At 35.5% G+C, this 25,682-nt stretch overlaps 1 pseudogene across 1 annotated transcript in view; it reads left to right on the top strand.

Annotated features, from left to right (window-relative positions):
• Window positions 1-4,481: 4,481 nt before the first annotated feature.
• The window catches only part of LOC149545651 (uncharacterized), a 73,723-nt pseudogene continuing 52,522 nt past the window's right edge, over window positions 4,482-25,682 (top strand). Inside the window, exons 1-7 of the transcript XR_016354237.1 lie at window positions 4,482-4,673; window positions 5,115-5,464; window positions 6,354-6,534; window positions 6,655-6,796; window positions 7,245-7,330; window positions 7,429-7,572; window positions 7,672-8,161. The product of XR_016354237.1 is annotated as an uncharacterized LOC149545651 (transcript). The remainder of the gene's footprint in view (window positions 4,674-5,114; window positions 5,465-6,353; window positions 6,535-6,654; window positions 6,797-7,244; window positions 7,331-7,428; window positions 7,573-7,671; window positions 8,162-25,682) is intronic.

Here is a 25,682-nt window from a genome sequence, read left to right as displayed (position 1 = left end):
CCATTTAATTTGTATTTGTAGACCATGGAAACACTTGTAAACTTATATCCATATTCCAAGTTTATTAAACTAATTTCTCCTCTCTCTCTTTTGGTGTTCAAAATTGGTATTTCTATTCAAAGAAGGTAGGAAAGAAAGCAACATGTGAGTATGAAATGTTTAAAGGTATCCTTCATTTGATAACACTTTTAATTTCTTTTAATTTGAAGAATGGGCATATTAACCTATAATTTGGTGACAAAATGTTTACTAATGTTGTTCCTAAAACTAGATCTGTATGACACATTTCAGATTTTGATTTGTTTAGATGATTATGTAAAATTATACTAATAAATGTTAGTCTAAATAATTATTATTACACTTTACTTAAGTTTACTTAGGAATATGCATAGACATCTGAGTTGTCTTATTGACAACACATGAGTTAGCAACTTATTTGAGCACATGGTGTCTACAACATCTTTTTTATGAGATACACCTATGTAAAATTATCCTCTCCTCATCACACAAATTTCTGTGCTCAATGGAGGATAATCTACTCTTGGTGGACATGTGCTTAGTTGTGATGTTTATCTCTTTGATGACTCCTAGTCATTCTAGTTACCTTTATATATAAGGGACTTCTAGTGTGTATTCATCTCATATCCAATCATCTAATATCTATTATCATTTTTATGATTATTGAGATTCTCATTCGATCATCATTAGTATTACCTTAGGAAAATTCTTACATGGTATTAGAGCTATACCAAATTCTTACATAAATAGTTTATAATTAATTTATTGATGCATATGAATATTATATGCTTTTTTGTTGATGAGTCAAAGAGTACTTCAATGGAAGTATGGGGGCATCAAGATGGAATACTCATCACACCTTGGAAACACTTAAAAACAAGTGTCTTGTGCAAGAAATAACAAAAAAAAGAATTAGGGGAAACTGGAGAGTTACATTGAGAATGCATGATCATCTACGGGACTTGGGAAGAGAAATGGCAAATGGACTGAGTGGTAATTGTTAGTTATGGAGTCAACAAGATCTTATAGACTTAGTATGCTTATTCATCCTTTCACATTTTTCTCTATGTTAAGTTACAATAAATCTTTTAGTTTCTTTATCTGACACAAGTTTGAGCTACTTTTGTGATAGCAGAAATCAAAGGAATTCAGAAATATCCTCTCTCAAACCAGAGGAAGATGTTACTATTCATTTTTTGATGAGTCTATCAAATTTTATATTACATTTCTTCTAGGGAAATCAGATGTCAGAGCTGATCCATCAACAATTTTGTTGTCACTTGGGATCGAAGACTTTGGGAGTCACTACATGGAGCCATGCCTCCCTTGGTGGATTCCACTTCAAAATTTTGTGACGTTTAATGATCAAAAATTTATGTATAAAAACATTGTGGCAATTTCTTCAAGAGGTATCATGTTCTTCAATCAAAATTAAATTTCAAATAAATAGCAATTTGTTTGTTAGTTGTAGCCAATGGATGTAAGATCAAAAAAAATATGTTGAGTTATAAAAGCCCCGGTCGAAACTTTCGAAGTAATTATTTTGAAATACAATATTTTTATTTAAATATAAATACTTGTAAAGTTGATAGAAATTCAATTGCTAAAATAGAAAATTCAAAAATGGTCTTGTATGTTGAATAGTGAAGGCCAACAGACACATGTGTTTTCCCTCCATTTTATTTGGTCTCTTCAGCTAATCATTTATGATATATAAATGCTGATGGCATGTATTGTAAACTTAATTGGTTTTCTCATTAATATAATTCCTCTACTCTCAGTGTAGACGTAGCCACAATTTATGGTGAACCACGATAAACTATTGTGTTTTCGTGTTTTGATGTTCTATATTTTCTTTCTCATTCTTAGTTAATTTACAATTGGTATTAGAGCCATAATTGATTTTAGTGACCAAATTCTAAAGTCATGGAGGAAACAAGAGTGCAAAAATTCTCAGGGAAGAATTTTAGTTTGTGGAAGGTACAGATGCAATCACTTTTGATCAAGCATGATCTTGCAATAGCAATTGAAGGCAAAGAAAAGAAGCCTACCACCATGTCAGATGAAGACTAGACTAAAAATGATGAGAAGGCAATGGCAGAGATTTCTCTTTCACTATCTGGAAATGTGTTGTTCAATGTGAACAATGAAACATCAACAAAAGCCATATGGGACAAAGTTCATAGTATGTATCAAACGACATCTGCTACAAATAAAAAATTTATCATGAAGAAGCTTTACAAGTTAAAGATGAAGGATGGTATAGTGATTAGCACTTCTGTAACTGGCAAAAACAAGTTGGTCTATGATGAAGTAGCCTCTACATTGCTTAATGAAGACATGAGGAGAACTAATAAAGAATCCTCATCCGGTGATGCACAAATGATGGTTAGTACGAAAAATAGAGGAAGAACTCAACATAGAGGTAGAAATAATAACAACCAAAGGTCACAATCAGCTAGAACGTTGCAGTCCTGAGGTAGACAAAATAGTTGTTGGCTTTGTGGAAAGGCTAGTCATGTTAAAAAGGATTGCAAAAGATATAAAAGAACTCAAGAAAAAATTTTGGACAGCAAAGAAAACATCATTCATGATCCCGATGATGGCATTTTGGTTCTTACAACAAGTGACACAACTTCAAATTCATTGGTAATTGACTTTGGAGCTTCATTTCATGCATCTTCTTGCAACAAAGCCTTCACAAACCACAAGGAAGGTAAATTTGGGAATGTTTATTTGGGTAATAACAAGGCTTGTGAAATCATAGGAAAGGGGGATATTTTGTTATCAATTAAAGGAGGCACTCAATTATTGCTTCAAGATGTTAGGCATGTCCCCAAATTTTTAAAAAAATTGATTTCTGTGAGTTAGTTATATGCTCAAGGTTTTCTTCTAATCCTCATAGACACATGGACAATTACCAAGGGTTCTGTGGTTATTGCCAAACGAGATAAAGTTGGAAATCTATATAATGTAGAAATTAATGATGAGGTGGGAGTTGCAACGACTATTGTGGACAGTGATGTCACACTTTAGCATCAAATATTCGGCCACATGAGCAAGAAGGGGTTAGAGGTTATGCTTAATCGAGAGAAACTTCCAGGTCTCCAATCAGCAGATTTAGAATTCTGCGAGCATTGTCTTCATGGGAAACAAAAACATGTCAATTTTTTGAAGTATGGTCATGACAAGAAGACAACACCATTCGAGTTGGTTCACTCGGATGTCTTTGGTCCAATAGAGGTAACCTATCTTGGAGGTGCAAATTTCTTTGTTACTTTTCTTAATGATTATACTAGAAAGGTTTGGGTTTATATGATGTCTAGAAAGTTAGAAGTTTTCTCAAAATTTAAAGTTTTTAAAGCTCTTGTTGAAAATCAAAGTGGGCACAAAATCAAATGTTTAAAATCAGATAATGGAGGTGAATTTTGTTCCTTGGAGTTTGATAACTTTTGTGCAGATCATGGTATTCGATGGGTGAAAGTTTTGCCATTCACCCCTCAAGAAAATGGGGCAATGGAAAGACTAAATCGAACTATACTTGAGAAAGTTTGATGTATGCAATCTAATGCCAGTTTAGGCAAAGAATTCTAGGTGAAGGCTTACAATATAGCAGTATACTTGATTAATCAAAGTCCTTCATCTCATTTGGATTTTGGAATTCCGGAGGAGGAATGGCTAGGTAGAAGGATTTCCTACTCACATCTTCGAGTGTACGAGTGCCAAGCATTTGTTCATGTTCCTAAAGAAAAAAGAAGCAAGCTAGATTCAAAATCACAAGAACGTATCTTCATGGGCTATGGTGAAGATTAGTATGGATTTTGATTATGGGATCCTATTGCAAAGAAGATTGTACAGAGTCGAGATGTAGTATTTAATGAGACGAAGTTTCTAGCTCTTCAATCAGTGCCACAAGAAAGAGTTGTTGAAGATTTTATTCCTATGCCTTTGTTTAATGAGAATATTCTTCATTAAAATAGTCACAGTCTCAACCCATCATTTCCACTCCTACATCTATTCTAGCACCAAATCGTGCTCTATCCTCATCCTCTATTTCAAGTATGGATTTTTATCATGTTAATAATGAGTAGCCTAATGAAGAACTATTTGAAGACACCTCACAAACTAGAGATAAAGTAGTTCCTACAAAGAATACTGGGCTTCATAGCAATCGGGCAGAGGGTCAATTTTCGAGTCACTATTATGATACATAGGGAGATCCTACACTCTGCTCCACATGGTAAGTATATGCTTCTGCTCACGGTGATACAAAACCATTTTCTCACATACTTGGAGCCATTTTTATACCTAGTGCCTCCACTTGGGTAGTAGAGCCTTTTGAATATGGAGGCCATCAACATTTGGTTTCATATAGTTGGCCCCACTCATACAAGCTCGATGAATCCCACCATATTGGGAATTCTAATTCTTACGTTAGACTAGAAGAGGTTGAGAGACACGGGATGCATAATTCTGATAATCATTCACGCAAGTTGTTGGAGAACAATTTTAACAACAAACCAGTCACCAATGAAATTGGCATCACTGGTCTTGATGAGTCTCACAACATTGATGAGTCTCATGGCATTGAACAGAATGTCTACAAGTTTGGGGGCTTCAATGGTCACTGTTATGATGTGCAGGGTGCAAGAAATGTTCTTGGAAAATGGCACAGTCCATAGCAAACAGAGCATGGCATGTATGAATTTACTCCATCTCCTGCTCACATAAGAAACGTGCACAAACATAGCCATCATGGTAACCACAGACACTGCCCGCTAGGTGAAACATTAGCTTTAGCTCCTCCACACATCTAAGGTTCTCGTCCATATGATAGTCTTCACCAATCTATGATAGAGCACCAAATAGTCACAGAGCATGAGGAAAAGGGAATCTCAACTCACGATGACCATGCTATAGAATTTTTTCATCACATTATTCAAGGTGTTTATGTAGCTCAACGGTATGGGGATTCTTGTCTACACCACCAGACAGTTACAGATAAAAATTATTCTAAGAACCACATGGATTTGGGTGTTCATGGTCATAGGGAACAAAACTTTGATGTTCCTTAGCCCATTCGCACATCTTCACAGGACAGTGAATGTGAATTAATAAGAAATAATTCTCAGAATGCCCAACATAATCCAGACATAAGGAGATCTACAAGGCAGAGGAGGGTTCTTGCGAAGTATTTAGATTATGAGCTCCTTTATTCCAAGGAGGCAGAGCCTGAGATATTAATCTCTGATCAAGTAGAGCTGGCTAATTTTCAAGATGCTTGCAGAAGTACTAATAAAAATCAGTGGATGATTGCGATGGAAGAAGAGATGAACTCTCTTAAAACCAATAAAACATGGGACTTAGTTTCACTTCCACCCAACCAGAAAGCTTTGAAAATTCGTTGGGTATATAAGGTGAAAGAAGAAGATGGTGGAAGAAAAAGGTACCATGCTTGATTAGTTTTCAAAGGGTATGCTCAAAAAAAGGGCCTAGATTTTGAAGAGATTTTCTCACCTATTGTACAGATGACTACAATCTGGGCAGTTTTGGGATTGCTAGCCATTTGGGATCTTGAGCTCGAATAACTTGATGTTAAGATGGATTTTCTACATGGCAACATCAATGAAGAATTGTACATGGAATAGCTTGAAGGCTTTGTTGAAAAGGGGAAAGAACATCTCTTTTGTCAGCTGAAGCGAAGTTTGTATGGGCTCAAGCAAGCTCCAAGACAATGGTACATTAAGTTTGATCGGTTCATGGCTGAACATAACTTCACTCGATGCGAATCAAATCCTTGCATCTACTATAAAAGACTTCCTAGTGGTGAGTTTGTTATTCTTTTACTTTATGTTGATGACATGCTAGTTGTTGGTACTTCTCAAATAATTTGCAAACTAAAGCAAGAATTAGCTTCTTGGTTTGCTGTGAAAGATTTAGGGGCGGCCAAAAAGATTCTTGGGATGACTATCACTAGAGATAGATAGGAAAAGGTGTTGACTTTTTCACAAAAATTATATATTGACAAAGTTGTAGAGTGGTTTGGCATGGCTGAAGCTAAACATGTTCCTATTCCTCTTGCTCCTCATTTTCGCCTAAGTTTTGATTTGTGTCCCAAAACACAAGATGAGAAGGATTTTATGAATAATGTTCCTTATAAATCAGTGGTTGGTAGCTTAATGTATGCTATGGTTTCTACACGTCCCAACATTTCTCATGCAGTGGGAGTAGTTAGGATCTATACATGAGCAATCCTGGGAAACTTCATTGGGAAGTAGTGAAATAGATATTACGGTATCTCAAGGGTACTTCTAATTATGCATTGTGTTTGGTAGAAATCATGCTCAGGTGCAAGGATTCAGTGACTCAAATCTTGCCGGAGATCGAGAAAAGTGCAAGTTTACTACTGGTTATGCTTTCACATTTGTCGAGGCTGCCACTAGTTGGGCCTCAAGACTACAATATTGTGTTGCACGTTCTTCTGCTGAAGCTGAATACTTGGCTCTTTCCGAAGGGGCTAGAGAGATGATTTGATTGCAACACTTATTCAGTGATTTACATTGGCAACAAGATGATTATATTTTATTTTCAGATAGTTAGAGTGCAATTTTTATGGTTCACAATCATTCTTCTCAGCGACGCTCCAAACATATTGACAAGCATGCTCACTATGTTCGCTATGCAATAGAAGAAGGAAAACTAAAGGTAGTCAAAATTGATACGAAGATCAATCGGGCGGACATGTTGACGAAGGTTGTTGCCAAGGAGAAGTTTGAATGTGCTTGGACTTCTCTTGGCCTTGTTAAAAAGAAGTAAGTCAGCATGTAGAGCAGGGGAATGGATGATCATCTAGTGTATCTGTTGTCTTTAGTTGGGAGATTGTTGAATAGTGAAGGCCAACAAACACGTGTTTTCCCTCCATTTTATTTTGTCTCTTCAGCTGATCATTTATGATCAATAACTGCTGATGGCATGTATTGTAAACTTAATTGGTTTTCTCATTAATATAATTTCTCTACTCTCAGTGTCGACGTAGCCACGATTTGTGGTGAACCACAATAAACTACTATGTTTATGTGTTTTGTTGTTCTGTGTTTTCTTTCGCATTCTTAGTTAATTTACACTGTATGGCATATTCGATTCGATAGATTTTATTGCAATAATTTGCTAGACAAAAACATTCACCTTACACCAATTTTCTAAAACTAAATTTGAATATATTACAGCCAAGTATTTCTTCGACTTCAAGTATTCCTCCTCAAATATGGGATGTTCAATAATTACCATTCTCAAAACATTCGTGAAGAGCCGGGTATTATGTTCTCACATCGCCATTAGATTTCCGTTCACTTTCTTCATTATTGCTAGCTATTAAATGTAAGTTTAAGGACATTTTATTTTGATTTTCAGGCATCGAACCAATTGAAATGCCAAGATGATCTTGAGGAATTGCAGGCACCCAACCAATTGAAAAAGTTGACAGAGTTGAACATTTCTGAATGCCAAGACCTTGAGGAATTAACAGTTGTACATATGGGCTGCTTGGAAAAAATTGTACTAGACAATTGTTCCAGATAGAAAACCGTGTCAGGGATATCTGATCTTCGAATGCTGGCAGAATTAAAAATTTCTGGGTGTCCACTGGTTGGTCAGCTACGTCTGGTGGGCCTGAACAAGTCGAAGCATATTATTCTTGGCGATTATTTTAAATCAACATGTTTTGAATTGGTTGATTGCAGATATTTGAAAGCAGTATCAGGAATTTTAATTCTTGAAAAGCTTGAAATTCCAAGCATCAACATTCATGGCTGTCCCACGCTTGAGGAGTTCCCTTCTCTTGTCGGTCGAAGTAATTTGGAGACTGTCACTATTAATCGATGTGGCAAACTCAAATGTTTTTCCTTGTCCAAATGTCAGAATTTGAATAGAGTAATAGGTAGATTCGATGTGGTAAGGCTATCCATATCAGATTGCCCGAAGCTTGAAGCATTCTATTTTGCTGAAGGTGTAACCTGCCCTGAGAGTATTAGCATTGTTAGTTGTGGTGAGCCGCTGAGCATAGACTTTCAGAAAAAAGTTAGGACGTGGGAGATAATAATGCTAGTGGAGGAAATGGAAGTGCAGGCTCGGGTTAAGATTTCAGGTGTTGCCCCATCGACCAGCTGGATGACAATTTTGTTTTGTAGTAATTCAGTAGCACAAAATTGCATTTCAATTTGGAAGGTACTGATTCCAGGATTCCATCAACCAATGAACCATATTTCTCGCTTTCAAAAGAGATCAAGGAAGCATTTTGTTATGTACTAGCACTTGCACCTTTGAAGGGTGCTAGGGTTAAGTCGATAGATCTATGTAATGGTTGTCCTTTCAATTGTCTATTGACCTCTACAACTATTAGGTTTGGTTAAAAATATTCAATCATGTGATCTCCAATGTATCCAGACATCATATTATCTTGTTGCATTTGAGGTGGGAATTTTCATTAACTTTTTTACAGAACATCTAACATAGACACTATTTTTTTCCCATAAAAGTTGTGTTCTTGGGCCAAAAGATTGCAAGGATTCAAATAAAAGCTCCCCACCAAGCGACTTTCAGGAATGAGTTGAACCTATGAAGGATAAGTAAAGTGATGTCAAAGCTCACATGCATGCCTATAAAAAACATGTGTCAAACTCATAGACAATGTTTTTGTTTCCATAAAAGTTGTGTTCTAGGGCCCAAACACTGCAAGGATTCAAATAAAAGCTCCTCACCAAGTGACTTTCGGAAATAAGTTGAACTTGTGAACAATAAGTAAAGTGATGTCAAAGATCACATGCATGCCTATAAAAAACATATTTCAAATTCTCCATTTCTGCCTACTATCCATTACTACTAACTAAGCTTCCATTCAATCTTATTCCTTTCTCCTACTTTGTATTCGAGCATGACCCACATCATTGGAAAAACTCTTCACAATATCTTTTGATTGTTAGAGAAGATCAAAGACTCTATGGGCATGATCATATGAGAACAACAAAAGATGACTAATATTAGTATAGTCAATTTTTGGTACAGTATTTAAACCACTTATATTGATTGTAAATAGTTGTATGAGGAATCAACTCCTTTTATATATTATCTTTTAATATTTGTAATTTTAATATTCTAAAGTTTCATATTATATTAATATTGTAGTTTTTCAATTTGTTCATCACCTCATTATTGGGATGCAAACTATGTATCAAGTTTAATTTATTTGAATTATAAATAAATCAAATAATTAATTATAAAGTTTGATATTAACTATACATTTAAATATCTTATACATCTTTATAATTTTATTTTCTTATCTCCCATGTCCTCTTCCCTTTCCTTTTTTTCTATCCCTCCTTCCACTCCCGAGTCAACATATTTCTTCAATAAATTTTGAAAAACTAAACTTTCTAATTACGTATATTACTAAAAGAATCTTTTCAATTATTAAAATTTATTTCTATTTAAATATTTTTTAAACATTGATTATAAATATACAATAGTTTTCTTATTTATTTCTTAAAAATTATATTGTAAAATATTTTAGGATAATGTGATGGTTTAGTATTGTAGCTAGCTTTAATGAATTACACTTTATTAATATTCTAAAGAATTAATATCAACATTCAAGTTTTTAAAACTATAATAATAAATTGCATAAAAAGTAATTATATCAAATATTTTTCAAATAAAAAATAAATGTATTCACATTGAGAAAATTTAGATATATCTACCTCACGTGGTTATTTTTCCTCTAAAATAGATGAGAAAATATGGTAGCCAATGTCAAAACAACTCACTTTGTACATTTTTAATTGCTTTATTTTGTATCTTGGACATAATGATGGGAGTTTGAAGAGTCTAAAAATTTGTTGTGTGTGTGTGTGTGTATGTATATGTATGTATGTATGTATGTATGTATGTATGTGTGTGTATGTATGTATATGTATGTATATATACATACACACACACACATATATATATGTATATGTATATGTATATGTATATGTATGTATGCATGTATGTATATATATATATATATATATATATATATACATGCATACATACATACATACATACATACATACATATACATATACATATACATATACATATATATTATAAAAGCACATGAATAGGGATGTTTTGTGAAAGGAAGTAGACTTATTTTAATTGGACTTCACACTATGGTATAAGTATCTTCCATTCACCCTATCACAAATAAGTGATATTACTTTATATGTATATAGATTATTATCACTTGTTAATTAAATAAATGATAATTAATAAATTTGTATTGATTGTCACACACACATCATTTTCAAAATTGTGTAGATTTTTAAAATTAAATATATTCGTCAAATAATTTCAAAATATTAAAGACACAATAATATATTTCTTGAAAAATAAATGGATGGAGTTTTCAAGGATTTAATACAAAAGAAAAAACTTCTCAATAAAAATGTTTGGAGAGGTGAAGCCCCTCATATTCTTCCTTTTATGTTTGTTCAATAAGTTCTCTACCATAGCTCATAGGACTCTAGCCATAGATTGAAACCCTAACTCGTTACAAAAACCAAAACACTAAATAATATTTCCTAACTACAAGACTTTCTACAATAAACTAAACTCAATCCATCAATATGCTTTCCAATTTAAGACTATTTATCAAATTGTAGCCAATTTAGGAGGGAAAAAAAAGGAAATATAAATCAAATCAAGATAATATATCAAGTAAGACTAAGAAAACAACATGTAATTATATTAATTCCATTAAATTTTATCCAATTCAAAAATAGAACAATACTAAAAGATTATCCTAATAGTTATATTAATTTGTTCTATCTTTTTCATAAATATAATCTCATTGATGCATTGAAGGCACCTTGATCCCCAATCAACTAGGTCTACCTGCAAGCTTCTAATCAATTTTGTAGTGTTTGAAATATCACTGGGGTATATTCTGTCGAAATAACTCGGATCTTGCATCTTGTTGCTCATATGAATGTGATCTTGAATTTTTAACCCTAATTGTGCAAATATTTTATTTTTTCCTTCTTGATATCCTTTCCAATGCCTTTTATATCATGTGTGTGTGTGTGTGTGTGTGTGTCTCCAAGTGACATGTCCTTTCATTATTAAAATTAAATATTTTAATAAGATAACTATATTATATATTATTATATTTAATATGATTATAAATTATATAGATCATATTCCTTGTAATTAATGATAATATTAATATGTAATTAAGATATATTTGTGAATTTTGGATTGGGGTTTTATTGTTTGCATGGCAGGGCCTGGGATTTCTTCTTCGTTGGTGAGAACAGATGGTTCTTCTCCAACTATGCATGCAATGCGATCTGAATCATTTTATTCAGGGGAGAGCTCCAAGTTGAAAAAAGTTAATGGTTGTTTTCCACGTAGCCATGATCACCCTGTTTTGGTTATTCCTCCAACGGCTGTAATGGAGGACATTGATTATTGGACCAAGCATGCTTTGATATGCAAATTTCTTGGAATTCGAATTTCCCTATCCGCTCTTGAGGCATGGATCCACTACTCATGGCAGGTGGAAGGTGATATGGAGATTATGTTGGCGGGGAATAGTTATTTTTTGTTGTATTCTCTTGCATGTCTGATCGGGATCGTGTTTTTGAAGGAGGCCCTTATTTCTACAACAATGTGGGGTTATTTGTCAAACCTTGGCATTCAGGTTTTAATTCTGCTGAGGATCTCCCTTCAATAGTGCCAGTTTGGGTTCGCTTGCCTCGTCTTCCCTTGGAATTTTGGCGTGAAGACATCCTTCGACAAATTGCTGCTTTGTTGGGGAAGCCGACTGCGATCGCACATCAATCCCTCGATAAAAAGGTTATTTCTTATGCTAGAATTTGTGTTGAAATTAATTTGAATAACCCATTACTAGATTCTTTGGAAATCTATATGGGGGATTTTTCTTGGGTGCAGCAGTTAGATTATGAATCTCTCCCTTTTCGTTGCCGAATTTGTCATGAGTATGGTCATTTACTACGTCAGTGCCCCCATAAATCAAGTTTCAAAGGAGTGGATGGTTCTACAGCTGGCAATACTGGTGGTTTGGCAGATACTACAGGGAAAGGACAATCTCAAATGGCTAATACTACCAAGGGGATAAATCTGCAAGATGCTATAGGTAAGGGTAAGGCTCAAATGTAGGATAAGGATGGATTTACCCCTGTTCACCCTCGTGCTAAGGGCCATGGTCAAAAGAGGCCTTTGAAAGAAAGATTATCTGATTCAGTTTTTAACCGCTTTGAGGTGCTGGATAGTATGGTTCTAGAGGAGGGTATTCCTCCTCCTATCTCTTCTGATCCAGTTTGCCCAGATGAGAGATCTGTTCCTAATGATGCTTGTGGGGCATCCCAAGTTGTAGTATATCAGAACTGTGAGGGCCCTGTAGCTCCTGTGACAGAGGCTTTGGTGACTCCTGCAGTGTTGGAGGATAATGATGTTGTTTTAGCTGACTTGGTTAAGGATGTGCTCCCATCATGTAAGGGCAAGGGTTCTCCTCTCCCCTTGGGGTTGATGTCTTGACCCTTTAAGAGATCTTCTTCTACTCCTCTAAGGAGTGGACACAAAATAGACCAAGAGAAGATTAAACTCACAGGCGATATATTGATTGAGTCTGGTTTAGTGAAACCTTTGGATTCTCATTTTCCCAATTCTACCCAATGATGATTATTCTCTCATGGAATGTAAGGGGGTTGAATAGCATCCCTACACAAAAGGCTATTCATAACTTGGTGGTTGATCATAGCCCTGATGTTTTTTGTATCCAAGAGACTAAGCTCTCTGTGGAGTCTATGGTCCAACATGCCTCTAGTATTTGGTCTCATGGCCAATGCCAGTGTGTTGGGGCAACAGGAAGTGCGAGTGGTTTAGCTATATTTTGGGATCCTCAAGAAATTTCTCCTCTTGGTTGGATGTCTTCTCGCTTAGCTCTCTCTATGGTAGCTTCTGCTCTAGACTCAGGAGAGGTAATCATGGTTACTAATGTGTATGCACCTATTGATCTTGTCGGAAAGGAGGAACTTTGGGAACATATTCAATATGTTAGAAATTGTCATCCTTATCATCCTTGGGTGTTAGCAAGGGACTTCAATTCAGTTTTAAGTCTGGAGGAGAAGCATGGTGGTTTGGCTAGATTGGGGCCTTCTTCTGCTCTTCTTCAGCAACATATATCTCTTTTGCATCTCTCTGATGTTATGCCTTCTAATGGTCTCTATACCTAGAATAATCGCATGACTGGTGTTGCTGCTATCTCAGAACGTTTGGATAGATTTCTTGTTTCTTGCTTCTGGGCTAGTGGCACCCTTACTATCTCTTCAGAAATCCTTGATTGGAGGGGTTCAGATAATTGGCCAATCAAATTTTCTGCTATAGGGGCTTATGTTCCAAAGCAACCTCCTTTTAAGTTCCAGTTGATGTGGCTTCGGGACTCCTCTCTTCATGATTGTGTTTTCTGTTGGTGGAAAGATGGTGCTCCTGCATATGGTACTGCAATGTTCTCATTTTCTAAAAGGCTTCAATATGTTAAAAGGCAGCTCAAGATATGGAATAGGGAATGCTTTGGGAACCTTCACTTTATGAAAAGGCTTACTCAAGAAGATCTTGATGTCATCACAAGGGAGATTAGAGATCGAGGTTTCTCAGAGGCTCTTGGCAAGGCTGAATGCCTTGCTTCTAGAACTCTAGAAGAATGGGAACTTCAAGAGGAAATTTTTTGGAAGCAAAAGGCTAGAGTTGATTGGCTCCAGGAAGGTGATCGTAACACTGCCTTTTTCCATAAAACAATGCAATCTTGCCGGAATCAGAGCACTATCTCTTCTTTGGTTAATTCTCAAGGTATCCAACTGAATTCCTTGCCAACTTTGTTCCAGGAGGCTATTTGGTACTTCTCTACCCTCTTCTCTGAGGACTCTCCTCCTGCTGATAATGAAGAAAATCTTATTTTGTCCTATATTCCTTCCCTTATCACTCAAGAAATGAATGATTATCTCATGCGTCCTATTTCTTTGGAAGAGCTAGAGGAGGTGGTCTTTGGCATGCCTAAGGGGAAGGCTCCTAGTCCTGATGGCTTTCCAGTTGAATTCTTTCAAGAATTTTGGGACATCATTAATCATGATTTGTTGCAGGTGGTTAAAGAATCCTATGCTAGCAAGCAGATGCTTCAAGCTTTGAACTCTACATTCTTGACTCTTATTCCTAAGAGAGAGGGTGCTAATCAATTGGAGTGTTTTAGACCAATTTCCTTATTTAATGTGGTTAAAAAAGTTATTACTAAGTTGATTTTTGAGAGACTGAAAAGGTGGCTTCCCATTATTATCTCAGAAGAACAAGGTGGTTTTGTTGCTGGCAGACAAATTTTGGATGGGGTGGTTATTGCTACCGAGGCTATTCACTCTATGGCTACTTCCAGGGAGAGAGCCATGTTTGTTAAGCTGGATATGGCTAAGGCCTACGATAGAGTTAAATGGAGCTTCCTAAGGAGTATTCTTCTTTCTTTTGGATTTAGCTCTGACTGGGTGAGTTGGATTATGAGTTGTGTTACTTCTGCCTCTTTTTTAGTTCTTATTAATGGTCAACCTTCTCAACTATTTGGTGCTTCTAGAGGCCTCCGCCAGGGTGACCCTCTCTCCCCATATCTATTCATCATCATGGCTGAAGGCTTGGGTAGATTCATTAAGCATCAGGTGTCCCAGAATTCTATTCAAGGCTGGCAGTGGGGTAATGGCTTACCTTCTCTTTCCCATCTTCAATTTGTTGATGATTCTGCTCTTGTTGGTCTTGCTAGGATCAAGAAGACTGAAGCCTTTTGACATGCTTTGGACGTTTATTTGGCAGCTTCAGGCCGGAAAGTTAATGAGCACAAATCTTCCATTTACTTTTTTAACACTCCTGATTCTATTCAGCACAGGATTGTTGGTATCCTACAATTTTAGATAGGATCACTTCCTTTGACTTATCTTGGCATCCCTATTGTTGTTTCCAGACAGCCACGTCTCTTCTGGCAAAATTTGATTACCAAGCTTCAGGATAAGGTAAATCATTGGACTCATAGATGGCTTTCTACTGCTGCTTGGGTTACTCTTCTTCAAGTTGTTATCCAAGCTCTTCCTACTTATCGAAGCATGGTTCACGCTACACCTATTTACTTTCACAAGGAGTTTGATGCTCTTTCTCAACAATTCCTTTGGAGTGGTAATTTGCGTAGTACTAAATGGAGCCTGGTTAATTGGGCAACTATTTGTAGGCCTAAAAAGGAGGGTGGTCTTGGTCTTCGATCTGCTCTATTGAGTAGTCAAGCTTTGGCTGCTAAACTTTATTGGCGATGGTGCTCTGGACAACATCAACTTTGGGCTCGTATTATCACTCATAAATATTTTCATGGTGCTGATCCTTGCTCTATTTCTGCACTTCCTCTTGAAGGTCGTGGCTCAATGGTTTGGCATACTTTGAAGACAGGTGCAATGTTGGTAAAGAGGGGTCTGTTTTGGATATGTAAAGGAGGTTCTCAGGCTTTGTTTTGGTCTGATGCTTGGGATGGATTCCCTTCCATTTTATCCATATACCCTCATCTTCAGCCTCTTTGTGACTCTTTTCTTGCCGCTGGAAGGGATAAAGTAGCTCATTACAAGACTCCTTATCAATTGGGACCTGTTGTTGGTTTCAGATGGAAGAATTCTTCTGATTGGCCTCCTGGAGGTATAGACATGGATCGTCAGGAGCTTTCTCAAATTCTGGACTCTAGAGAGTGTTCTTCTTTGCTTGGTCCAGATGTTTTGGCTTGGGGCAGTATCTTGTCTGGTAAATATCATGTCTCTGCTGGGTATCAGGAGATAACTAGACAATTATTTGGGGATGCTGAGACCCCTTGGTGGAAGCAAGTTTGGAATAAAGTTTCTTGGTCCAAGTGCAATTTTTTCATGTGGCTAGTGGCTCACAACCGTTGTCTTACCTGGGATAATCTTTGTAAACGTGGATTTTAGGGCCCCTCTTATTGTGTTTTGTGTGGTAATGGAGAGGAGTCTATCTCCCATCTGTTCTTCCATTGCTCCTATTCTACTTAGATATGGCACCTTTGGTGGAGCGCTTGGGGTTGCTCTTGTCAGCATGCTTCCTCTTTGCCTGAGTTTTGGGCCCGCTTGGGTACTGCTCCCTCCAAGTCTTCTTTTCTCCATGCTGCTTGGATTGCTGGCCCATCTTTCACGCTTTGGCATATCTGGTTGGAGAGAAATCGTCGCATATTCCAAGATGTTTGGCTTGGTGTTTTGCATCTTTGGTGGAAAATATCACATTCTCTTCAGGAAACTATTCTTGTGAAGTGTGAGCTTGATGGGGGTATGGATCCGATTGATCTTGTTATCTGTAATCGCCTCAATTTTCATCTGCAGGATGGGGCTGCAGCTCATAGGTTTCCTTCTATGTCCAGGCAGCTTCACCATCAGAGGAAGGGTCGGGTTAACCAGGATGGGCACTGGACTCCTCCTCCCTATGGAGTTCTGAAAATTAACACTGATGGTTCTTCCCGTGGGAATCCTGGTCCGGCTGGTATTGGCGGAGTGGCTCGTTGTAGTTCTGGGGATGTTAAATTTTTCTTCTCAATTCATAAGGGTGATTATACTAACAATATCATGGAAGCTCAGGCTATTTTATATGTTGTGGAACAGTGTTGCTTGCGGGGATGGAGTAAGATTATCTGTGAGTCTGATTCCCAGGCGGTGGTGAACATGCTTTCTTCGCAAGAGCTTGAGGATGTTAGTTGGTAGCTGGCCACTGTCGTTAAGCAGATTCTTTTCTTCTCTTCCTCTTTTCAGTTCATTAGGTTCACGTATATTCCTCGTGAATGGAATAGAACTGCTGATTGTTTAGCCAAATGGGCATCTAGTCATGATCCGAGTTGGAATATTAGGATAGAAGGAAACTGTCCTTTGAGATGGTGCAAGAATTTGATGATCTTGTTGCTCAGGATCGAGCTCCTTGTTGAGCTCTCCTTGTTGTATTTCTTTCTGTCTTAATAAATTTTTACCCCTCTTTTTGAAAAAAAAAGATATATTTGTCAATAGTTGATTTATGTGTATGTATATTAATTATTTATATTGAATTATATATATATATATATATATATATATATATATAATATAATTATACATGTATATAATAAATATATATACTTTTATATATATTAGATATTAAAATACTATATTATTCAAAATAAATAATTAATATACATACACATAAATCAACTATTGACAAATATATCTTAATTACATATTAATATTATCATTAATTACAAGGAATATGATTTATATAATTTATAATCATATTTAATATAATAATATATAATATAGTTATCTTATTAAAATATTTAATTTTAATAATGAAAGGACATGTCACTTGGAGACACACACACACAATTATATAAATCATATTCCTTGTAATTAATAATTATATTAATATGTAATTAAGATATATTTGTCAATAGTTGATTTATGTGTATGTATATTAATTATTTATATTCAATAATATAGTATTTTAATATCTAATATATATAGAAGTATATATATTTATTATATACATGTATGTATATATATATATATATATATATATATATATATATATCAATTTATCTACATTATTTATTTAATCTTTTTAATAATATATAATACTTATTTATTATTATATATCAAAATGGGGATATCACAATACTCCCCTCTTGAATTTGCTTTTCCTCTAGTAATTGATTTGATCCTCATTAATTCATAGTCTAGATTCATTCTCTTTCTTGCATATGTGTTAGATACTTGCAAAGTAAATCTGTTAGTATATAATAGCATTTACAAGAATGTATATATAAAGACACAAAGTAGACACATTAATGCATGAAGACGTGATGCAAATACAATGTAGACACATGAATGTAGGAAGACACAAAGAAGACATGAAACAAACACATTGATGCATGAAGACATGATGTAGACACATAGTATACATGTTAAAACCTTGCTTACAAATTGAAATAAGAAAAAGTAAGGAAATGTTTTACCACCTTGATCGTGAATGTCATGCTCCTTTCCCCTATCTCAAAATCAAAAGTTAGATTGGATATGCATATTTTCTATAGCTAGTACTGTAATAGGGTGTATCATTCCATAGTAGATGGAAGATTTACTGTGGCTCTAAGTTTGGACACACTCAGCTTGGGGCTCCCTCAGATTTCTAATCCACATTGGGATTCTCACTCCCTAGTGCGATCGATTTACTCCTCCCCCTATGCACACTCCCTACCCACTAGGAACATACTTAATTTTTGACGTGGATGGAAGATTTACTGTGGCTTTGAGTTTGGACACACTCAGCTTGGAGCTCCCTCAAATCTTTTAATCCATATTGGGATTGTTTTTGCCCCAACGTGACCGATTTACTCCTTTCCTTGTGCACACTCCCTATCCACTAGGAACATGTTTAATTTAATTATGGATGGAAGGTTTACTACTACTCTAAGTTTGGACATGCTCAACTTGGGGCTCCCTTGGATCTTAAAATCCATATTGGGATTCTTTTGCCCCAACATGACCGATTTACTCCTCCCCCTATACACACTCCCTATCCATCATGAATTTAAACACAAATATTTTGCATAATGTCTCTCTCTTAGACCCAAGAGAGATTTCTATCAACTTCTCTTATAGTTTTATTTTTTCAACTTAGGCAAAAACTTAGTTTACATATGTCACACAAAACATTATTGACCACATATATGTAATTATCTATAATCATAATGTACAATATATCAAATTTATTATTCCAATCATTAATAACTTTATTGATAAGTCGTCATTCATTTCTAAAATATAAGCATAATTCAAAATTAGTGAAATTGAAGTACTTATTTCAAATAAATAAGTAACAAGTAACATCTCATAATATAAATCCATTATACTTACTTCATTAAATTGTGAACAGACCTTCATTCTAGTTTCTCCTTAGTGGCATTATATAAATACACAAATTATTTGGGGTCTGGATTTTATAACAGTCACAAACTATTTGTACTACTAGCTTCGTGGAATTATTACATTAAAAATCTCGTTTCTCCTTCAATGCCCATGTATCTCTAAGTTGTTTCCACTTTATATCTTTAACCCAACAGCTCTGTATACTTAAAGTACCTATCTTAAGGTGTTGACTATGCTCCACGGGTGTTAATCATACTTGATGCTCAAGTACCATAGGTGACGTCCCATCCAAAATGGTACCTACAATAATGGAGTCCTTGACACTATTGGACATGTCAAGTGTTTTCACAATTTCAATGTAAATTGCTACTGCATTAATTTTCTTCTTTATGTTAGTCTATATATATTCCTATTTTCTAACTATGCTTGTTTCTAGTCACTGACTGGATACTTCCTCGAAAATGTTGATGCACATAAATGGCCAACTTCTTAATTGCTTTTGAATTCTTATGTCTGTCCAGTCAATGAAGATTATAATTGATGAAGGTGTTATTTTAAAAATCAGTATTGAATCATTGTATGACCTTGGATGTCAAAAATTAACATTTATGTTTATCCACATAGGCTCAAGCATAATATTTATTTTGTTGTGAATCAGTCTCCAACTATTCATTATTATTTTTTGATGGAAATTTTCTTCAATGCTCGTGTCGTTATCTTGTTAGTAATTTTGTCTCCATTGTCACGCTGATATTAATTCTTCGACGATAATCATTGAGCACTATTAAGTTTCAACCTATATTTCCAGAATGTATGGGCTCTCTTTATTTCACCTCTTTTCATCTATCGCTTAGCTTCCCACCTTTGACATGTAGTAACTCAAAACTGATGTTTACAATCACTTATTGAATAACACTTCATTTCCTCAACACTCTTGTAAGGTTGCAAAATTTTATAATCTTGTCAATAATAATATTCTCCAAGGTAGAAATTAATGCCTTTTGCAATATTTTTTTCTCTAATCTCTTCTAGATACCACTTGTGATTGTAGGATTCAAACAATAGCAGCAACACAAAAGAAAAAAAAAAATTCAAAATAGGGAAGGCTCTGTTTTACTGCAGAGAAAAAAAAAACTGATATATTATTCCACCTACAAATTGTTGTTCAGCCAATACATTTATTCAAATAAAAATTGTTAAAACTAATCCCTAACACATAGATCAAAATATAGATCAGGAGTTCTGACAGTAGTTTTAGCATTATTCCATGCCTATGATTAAGGATGAGAGAAGAAGTAACTAAGACTAGACAAAAATGCATCCAAAAATATCATCTAATGCATGCCATATGTACAGCATGCTTCTTGTTTAAACTACTCCTAAACTGAAGTATTCTAAAAATTATTTATAGAATGGTGGAAATGGAGCAGTGGAGCTGGAGTTTGAAGTGAAGATCTCAGCATCAATCTTCATACTCCCCCTTGATGCTGAGAGGACTCACAATCTGATCTCTGAGTACCAAAAACTAATCTTTTGTAACTGCCTTTGTGAAGATGTCTGCAATTTTCTCCTTTGTGTTGATGTACTTCAACTCAACCGCTTTATTTTGAACCAAATCTCTAATAAAATGTTGTTTAAGATCAAAGTGTTTGGTCCTTTTGTGATGAACTAGATTCTTGGCCAATTTAATGGCACTTATGTTGTCACAAAAAATCACAGTAGGCTGAACCTGTATCTCTCCAATTTCTTCAAGAAGCTTTCTAAGCCATAAAGCTTGTGTGCCAGCTGAAGTGACCGCAACATATTCCGCTTCTGTAGAAGAGAGAGAAACCATACTTTGCTTCTTTGAACTCCATGTAATTAAACCGGAACCCAAAGAAAAATAATTACCAGATGTAGATTTTCAGTCATCCAAACAACCTCCCCAATCTGAATCACTAAAGCCAACAAGCTCAAACTTATTAGAAGAATAGTGAATGCCAAAATCTACCGTTCTTTTCACATACCTCAAAATTCTCTTGGCTGCCTTCATATGTTCCTCTGATGGATTTTTCATATACCTTGAAACCAATGAAACTGAATAAGCAATATTAGGCCTTGTGTGAGTTAAAAACATCAAACTCCCCACAATGCTTCTGTATAATGTCTCATCAACAATTTTAGTACCATCATCTCTACATAATGTAACTCCATGAGCAATTGGAGTGGAAAGAGGTTTACAATCAGCCATATCAAATTTTTTTAACATATCTTTTGCATACTTTTCTTGACAAATAAAAATTTCATCTTTACCTTGATAAACCTCCATGCCAAGAAAGTACTTCATGAGACCTAAATCTTTCATCTCAAATTCATTCATCATAGAAAATTTAAATTCATCTTTCATCTTTGAACTACTACCCATATATAAAAAATCATCAACATACAAACTCACAATGAGAATATCATTACCTTCTTGTTTGTAGTAAAGGGTAGGTTCACTCTTACTTCTTTGAAAGCCATTCTGCTGAAAATATCCATCAATTCTTGCATACCATGCACGTGGTGCTTGCTTGAGGCCATACAAAGCCTTCTTCAACTTGTAAACATAATCTTCTTTGCCTTGAATCTCAAAACCTTGTGGCTGTCCCACATATACCTCTTCTTCTAAGTACCCATTCAAGAAAGCACTTTTTGCATCCATGTGATGAATACTCCATTTCTTTTGAGCTGCAAGAGAGATTAGCATCCTAATAGTTTCTTGTCTTGCTACTGGTGCAAAAGTTTCTTCATAATCAATGCCATACCTTTGAGTGAAACCTTTAGCAACCAATCTTGCCTTGTGTCTTTCAACACTCCCATCACTATTATACTTGGTCTTATAGACCCATTTTGTGCCAATCTTCTTCTTCTTATGTGGAAGATCTACAAGCTCCCATGTTTCATTCCTATCAATGGAATCCATCTCTTCATTCATTGCTTGCATCCAAACCTCATTAGCACATGCATCTTCAAAACATGATGGCTCAAAATCAGCTTTAGCAAGTAATACAAAATTCACTATCTCACCTATTGGATCTTCTTCATGTGCTTGATTTTGACACCTCTCATAAATATCACTCAATCTTCTTACCTTCCTTGGAGGACTAAAGGATGGACTTGCTCTTGGTATTGGTGAGGGGTTTCTTGGTGGGCTTGGTGATCTTGAAATAGAACCATTAGCTGGCTGCTCATTATCATTATCAGCAATATCATCATCATCCAAAACTGATTTTGGCTTTCCAACATGTTGTTTTTGATGACCATAAACTCCCCCTTCATCAAAAATCACATCTCTTGAAACAAAAATCTTATTAGTAATAGGATTGAATAATCTATAAGCTTTTCTTTCTTCACTATAGCCCACAAAAATACATGATTCACTTTTAGCATCTAGCTTTTGCCTATTCTGATCAGAGATGTGAACATAAGCCAAACAACCAAAAACTTTAAAATGATTTACATTAGGCTTTTTCTCATACCATGCTTCATATGGAGTCATCTTGTGGAGGGCACTTGTAGGACTCCTGTTGAGAATATATACGGCTGTAGCAACTGAATCAGCCCAATAAGAATTGTTCAAACCCTTGGTTTGTAACATGCTCCTTGCCATTTCTACCACAGTACGATTCTTCCTTTCAGCCACTCCATTCTGTTGGGGTGTGTATGCAGTGGTGAGTTGTCTTTTGATGCCATTCATCTCACAAAAATTCTGAAAATTGTTTGAGCAAAATTCTCCTCCTCGATCTATTCTCAAACATCTTATTGTGTTCTCTTTCTCATTCTCTACACGAGCTTTAAACTTCTTGAATGTATCAAAGGCTTCATCTTTAGTCTTCAAAAAATATACCCAACACATGCGTGAGTAATCATCAATAAAAGTAATGAAATATGACGACTTACCCAAACTTTGTGTTTGCATTGGACCACAAATATCTAAATGAATAAGTTGAAGTGGGTATTGGGCCCGCCATGCATTGCCTTTTGGAAATGATTCCCTTGAATGTTTCCCTTTTGCACACCCTTCACAAATCTGTTTATGCTCTTCAACCTTAGGCAATCCAAGAACTAATGCATTTGATGTTAGATTCTTCAAACTATTGAAATTCAAATGGCCATACCTAAGATGCCACAACCAACTTTTATCCTCATAAGCCATATTGACAAGCTGCTTATCATTTTGACCAAACTTCAAAGGAAACATCCTATTCTTTGTCATAGGAACAACTGTAATCACTTTATTTTTTTTATTCTTATCATAGATAGTACAGTGCATGTTCTCAAATACCACTCTATAATTCTTCTCACATAGCTGCCCAACACTCAATAAATTATGCTTTAACTTGGGAGTATAATAAATATCTTGAACACTTTTCATACCTTCCTTTGTCTGAACATCCATGGCTCCTTTGGCCGCAACATCCATAGTATTGTTATTACCAAGGGTAATATTGGATCTGTAACTATCATCAAGCTTTGAAAATATTTCTTTGTTGTCAGACATATGGTTAGAGCAACCAGAATCCAAATACCAAACATCATTCACAGTACTTTCACCTTTCCCATAACACAAAAATAAATTACCCGAGGAAGGATCCTCATCTTGTTTGGCATAATTTGCACTATTGTTACCTGATTTCAGTCTACACTCTCTCTCAAAATGTCCATACTTATTGCAATGATAGCATTGGATGTTCCTTTTATCAAATCTGCCTCTACCTCTTCCTCCTTGAGCACCTCCTCTTCCTCTAGATCCTCTTGAAAATTTTTGATTTTGGCCCCTTTCCGAGCCTTTGTTGTTGTTACTACTGCTGCTAGCACCATCGTTCTTTGAAATTTGCAATTGGGAAGAAAAAGCCTTCTCATTAACACTGATAGATGTGTCCCTTATTCTATCCTCGTGTGATATAAGAGATCCAACCAATTCATCATACTCCATGGTAGCTAAATTTTTGCTTTCTTCTATGGCAATTACTACAATATTCCATCTTGGGGTTAGAGATCTCAATACCTTTTGTATTATTTTCTCTTGAGCAATAGATTCACCCAAAGTGGCCATTTTATGAGTCACATCTTTCACTCTCACACAGAAATCTCCCACACTCTCTGTCTCCTTCATCTTCAAGTTCTCATATTCTCTTTTCAAGGTTTGTAGCTTCACAACCTTGATCTGATCATTGCCATGGTAAGCATCTTTTAGAGTCTTCCAGGCCTCTTTTGCTGTCTGTGCATCAGCAATTTGAGGAAACAAGCTCTTATCAAGAGCCATCTAAATGTGAAACAATGCCATTGCATTCTTCTTCTCAACTTCTTTCTTCAATGTCCTGTCATTAGGTTGGAGAGTATTCCAATCTGCAAGCTCTTCATATCCGGATTCAACGATCTCCCAAAAATCATTTCCAATCAAAAAAGTCTTCATCTTGATTGACCAATATTGGTAATCAACTCTCTGGAATTTGCAAATTGTTTGCCATGCTGCTATCTTCCAAACACCTTCAGCTCTGATACCAAATGTAGGATTCAACAACAGCAGCAACACAAAAGAAAAAGAAAAATATTCAAAATAGGGAAGGCTCTGTTTTACTGCAGAGAAAAAAAAAACTGATATATTATTCCACCTACAAATTGTTGTTCAGCCAATACATTTATTCAAATAAAAATTGTTAAAACTAATCCCTAACACATACATCAAAATATAGATCAGGAGTTCTGACAGTAGTTTTAGCATTATTCCATGCCTATGATTAAGGATGAGAGAAGAAGTAACTAAGACTAGACAAAAATGCATCCAAAAATATCATCTAATGCATGCCATATGTACGGCATGCTTCTTGTTTAAACTACTCCTAAACTGAAGTATTCTAAAAATTATTTATAGAATGGTGGAAATGGAGCAGTGGAGCTGGAGTTTGAAGTGAAGATCTCAGCATCAATCTTCATAGTGATGACCCATTTTTGATCTATTTAGATTAAGAACCAACTTATCTCCCTTCCATAATGTTTTGATGGATGTTCATGCCTAGTTCTAAAACTCCCATTTTGGCACTCACGGGAAGGATGCTGGCAAAGGTTGTGGAATTTGGCTTGATACTAGCTGAATATATTTGTTGAAAAGTTTCTAAAGCCTTTTCAACAAATCCATTTTGTGTGTATCTTGAAATCATTCTAGTCCATGACATGACATCTTTTTGAGCCATTGAGTCAAACAATTCACACACCTTGTCTATTATTCCACACTTTGCAATACATGTCTACAAGCGCATTTCCAACTATAAGATTTGACAGAAATCCTCCTTCCGTTATGGTTTTATGGATATGCACACCATGTTTCAAAGCTCCCATTTTAGCAAAAGCCATGAGTACACTAGAAAATATAACTTGATTAGGGTGTAAACCTTCTTGTTGCATATCAAGTTGGAGCAACCTATTCGCAGTTTGGACCAGAATTGATCCCTATTTTAATGGCATCACCATTAATGGAATAGAACCATTCCCAGGATGAAGAGGCATAAGTATATGTTCGGTAGGTATTGACTAGAAGTAACATTTGTGAGATTCAAGAATGGGATGACAAAAATACTATTTTGAAAGTCCATAATATTATAGACGAAAGTGTGGATTTTGTAT

Source organism: Cupressus sempervirens, chromosome 7, assembly GCF_028749045.1.
Source record: "Cupressus sempervirens isolate cs-2001-9-10 chromosome 7, ASM2874904v1, whole genome shotgun sequence".
Classification (NCBI taxonomy): domain Eukaryota; kingdom Viridiplantae; phylum Streptophyta; class Pinopsida; order Cupressales; family Cupressaceae; genus Cupressus; species Cupressus sempervirens.
This window is presented reverse-complemented; position numbering and strand designations above follow the sequence as displayed.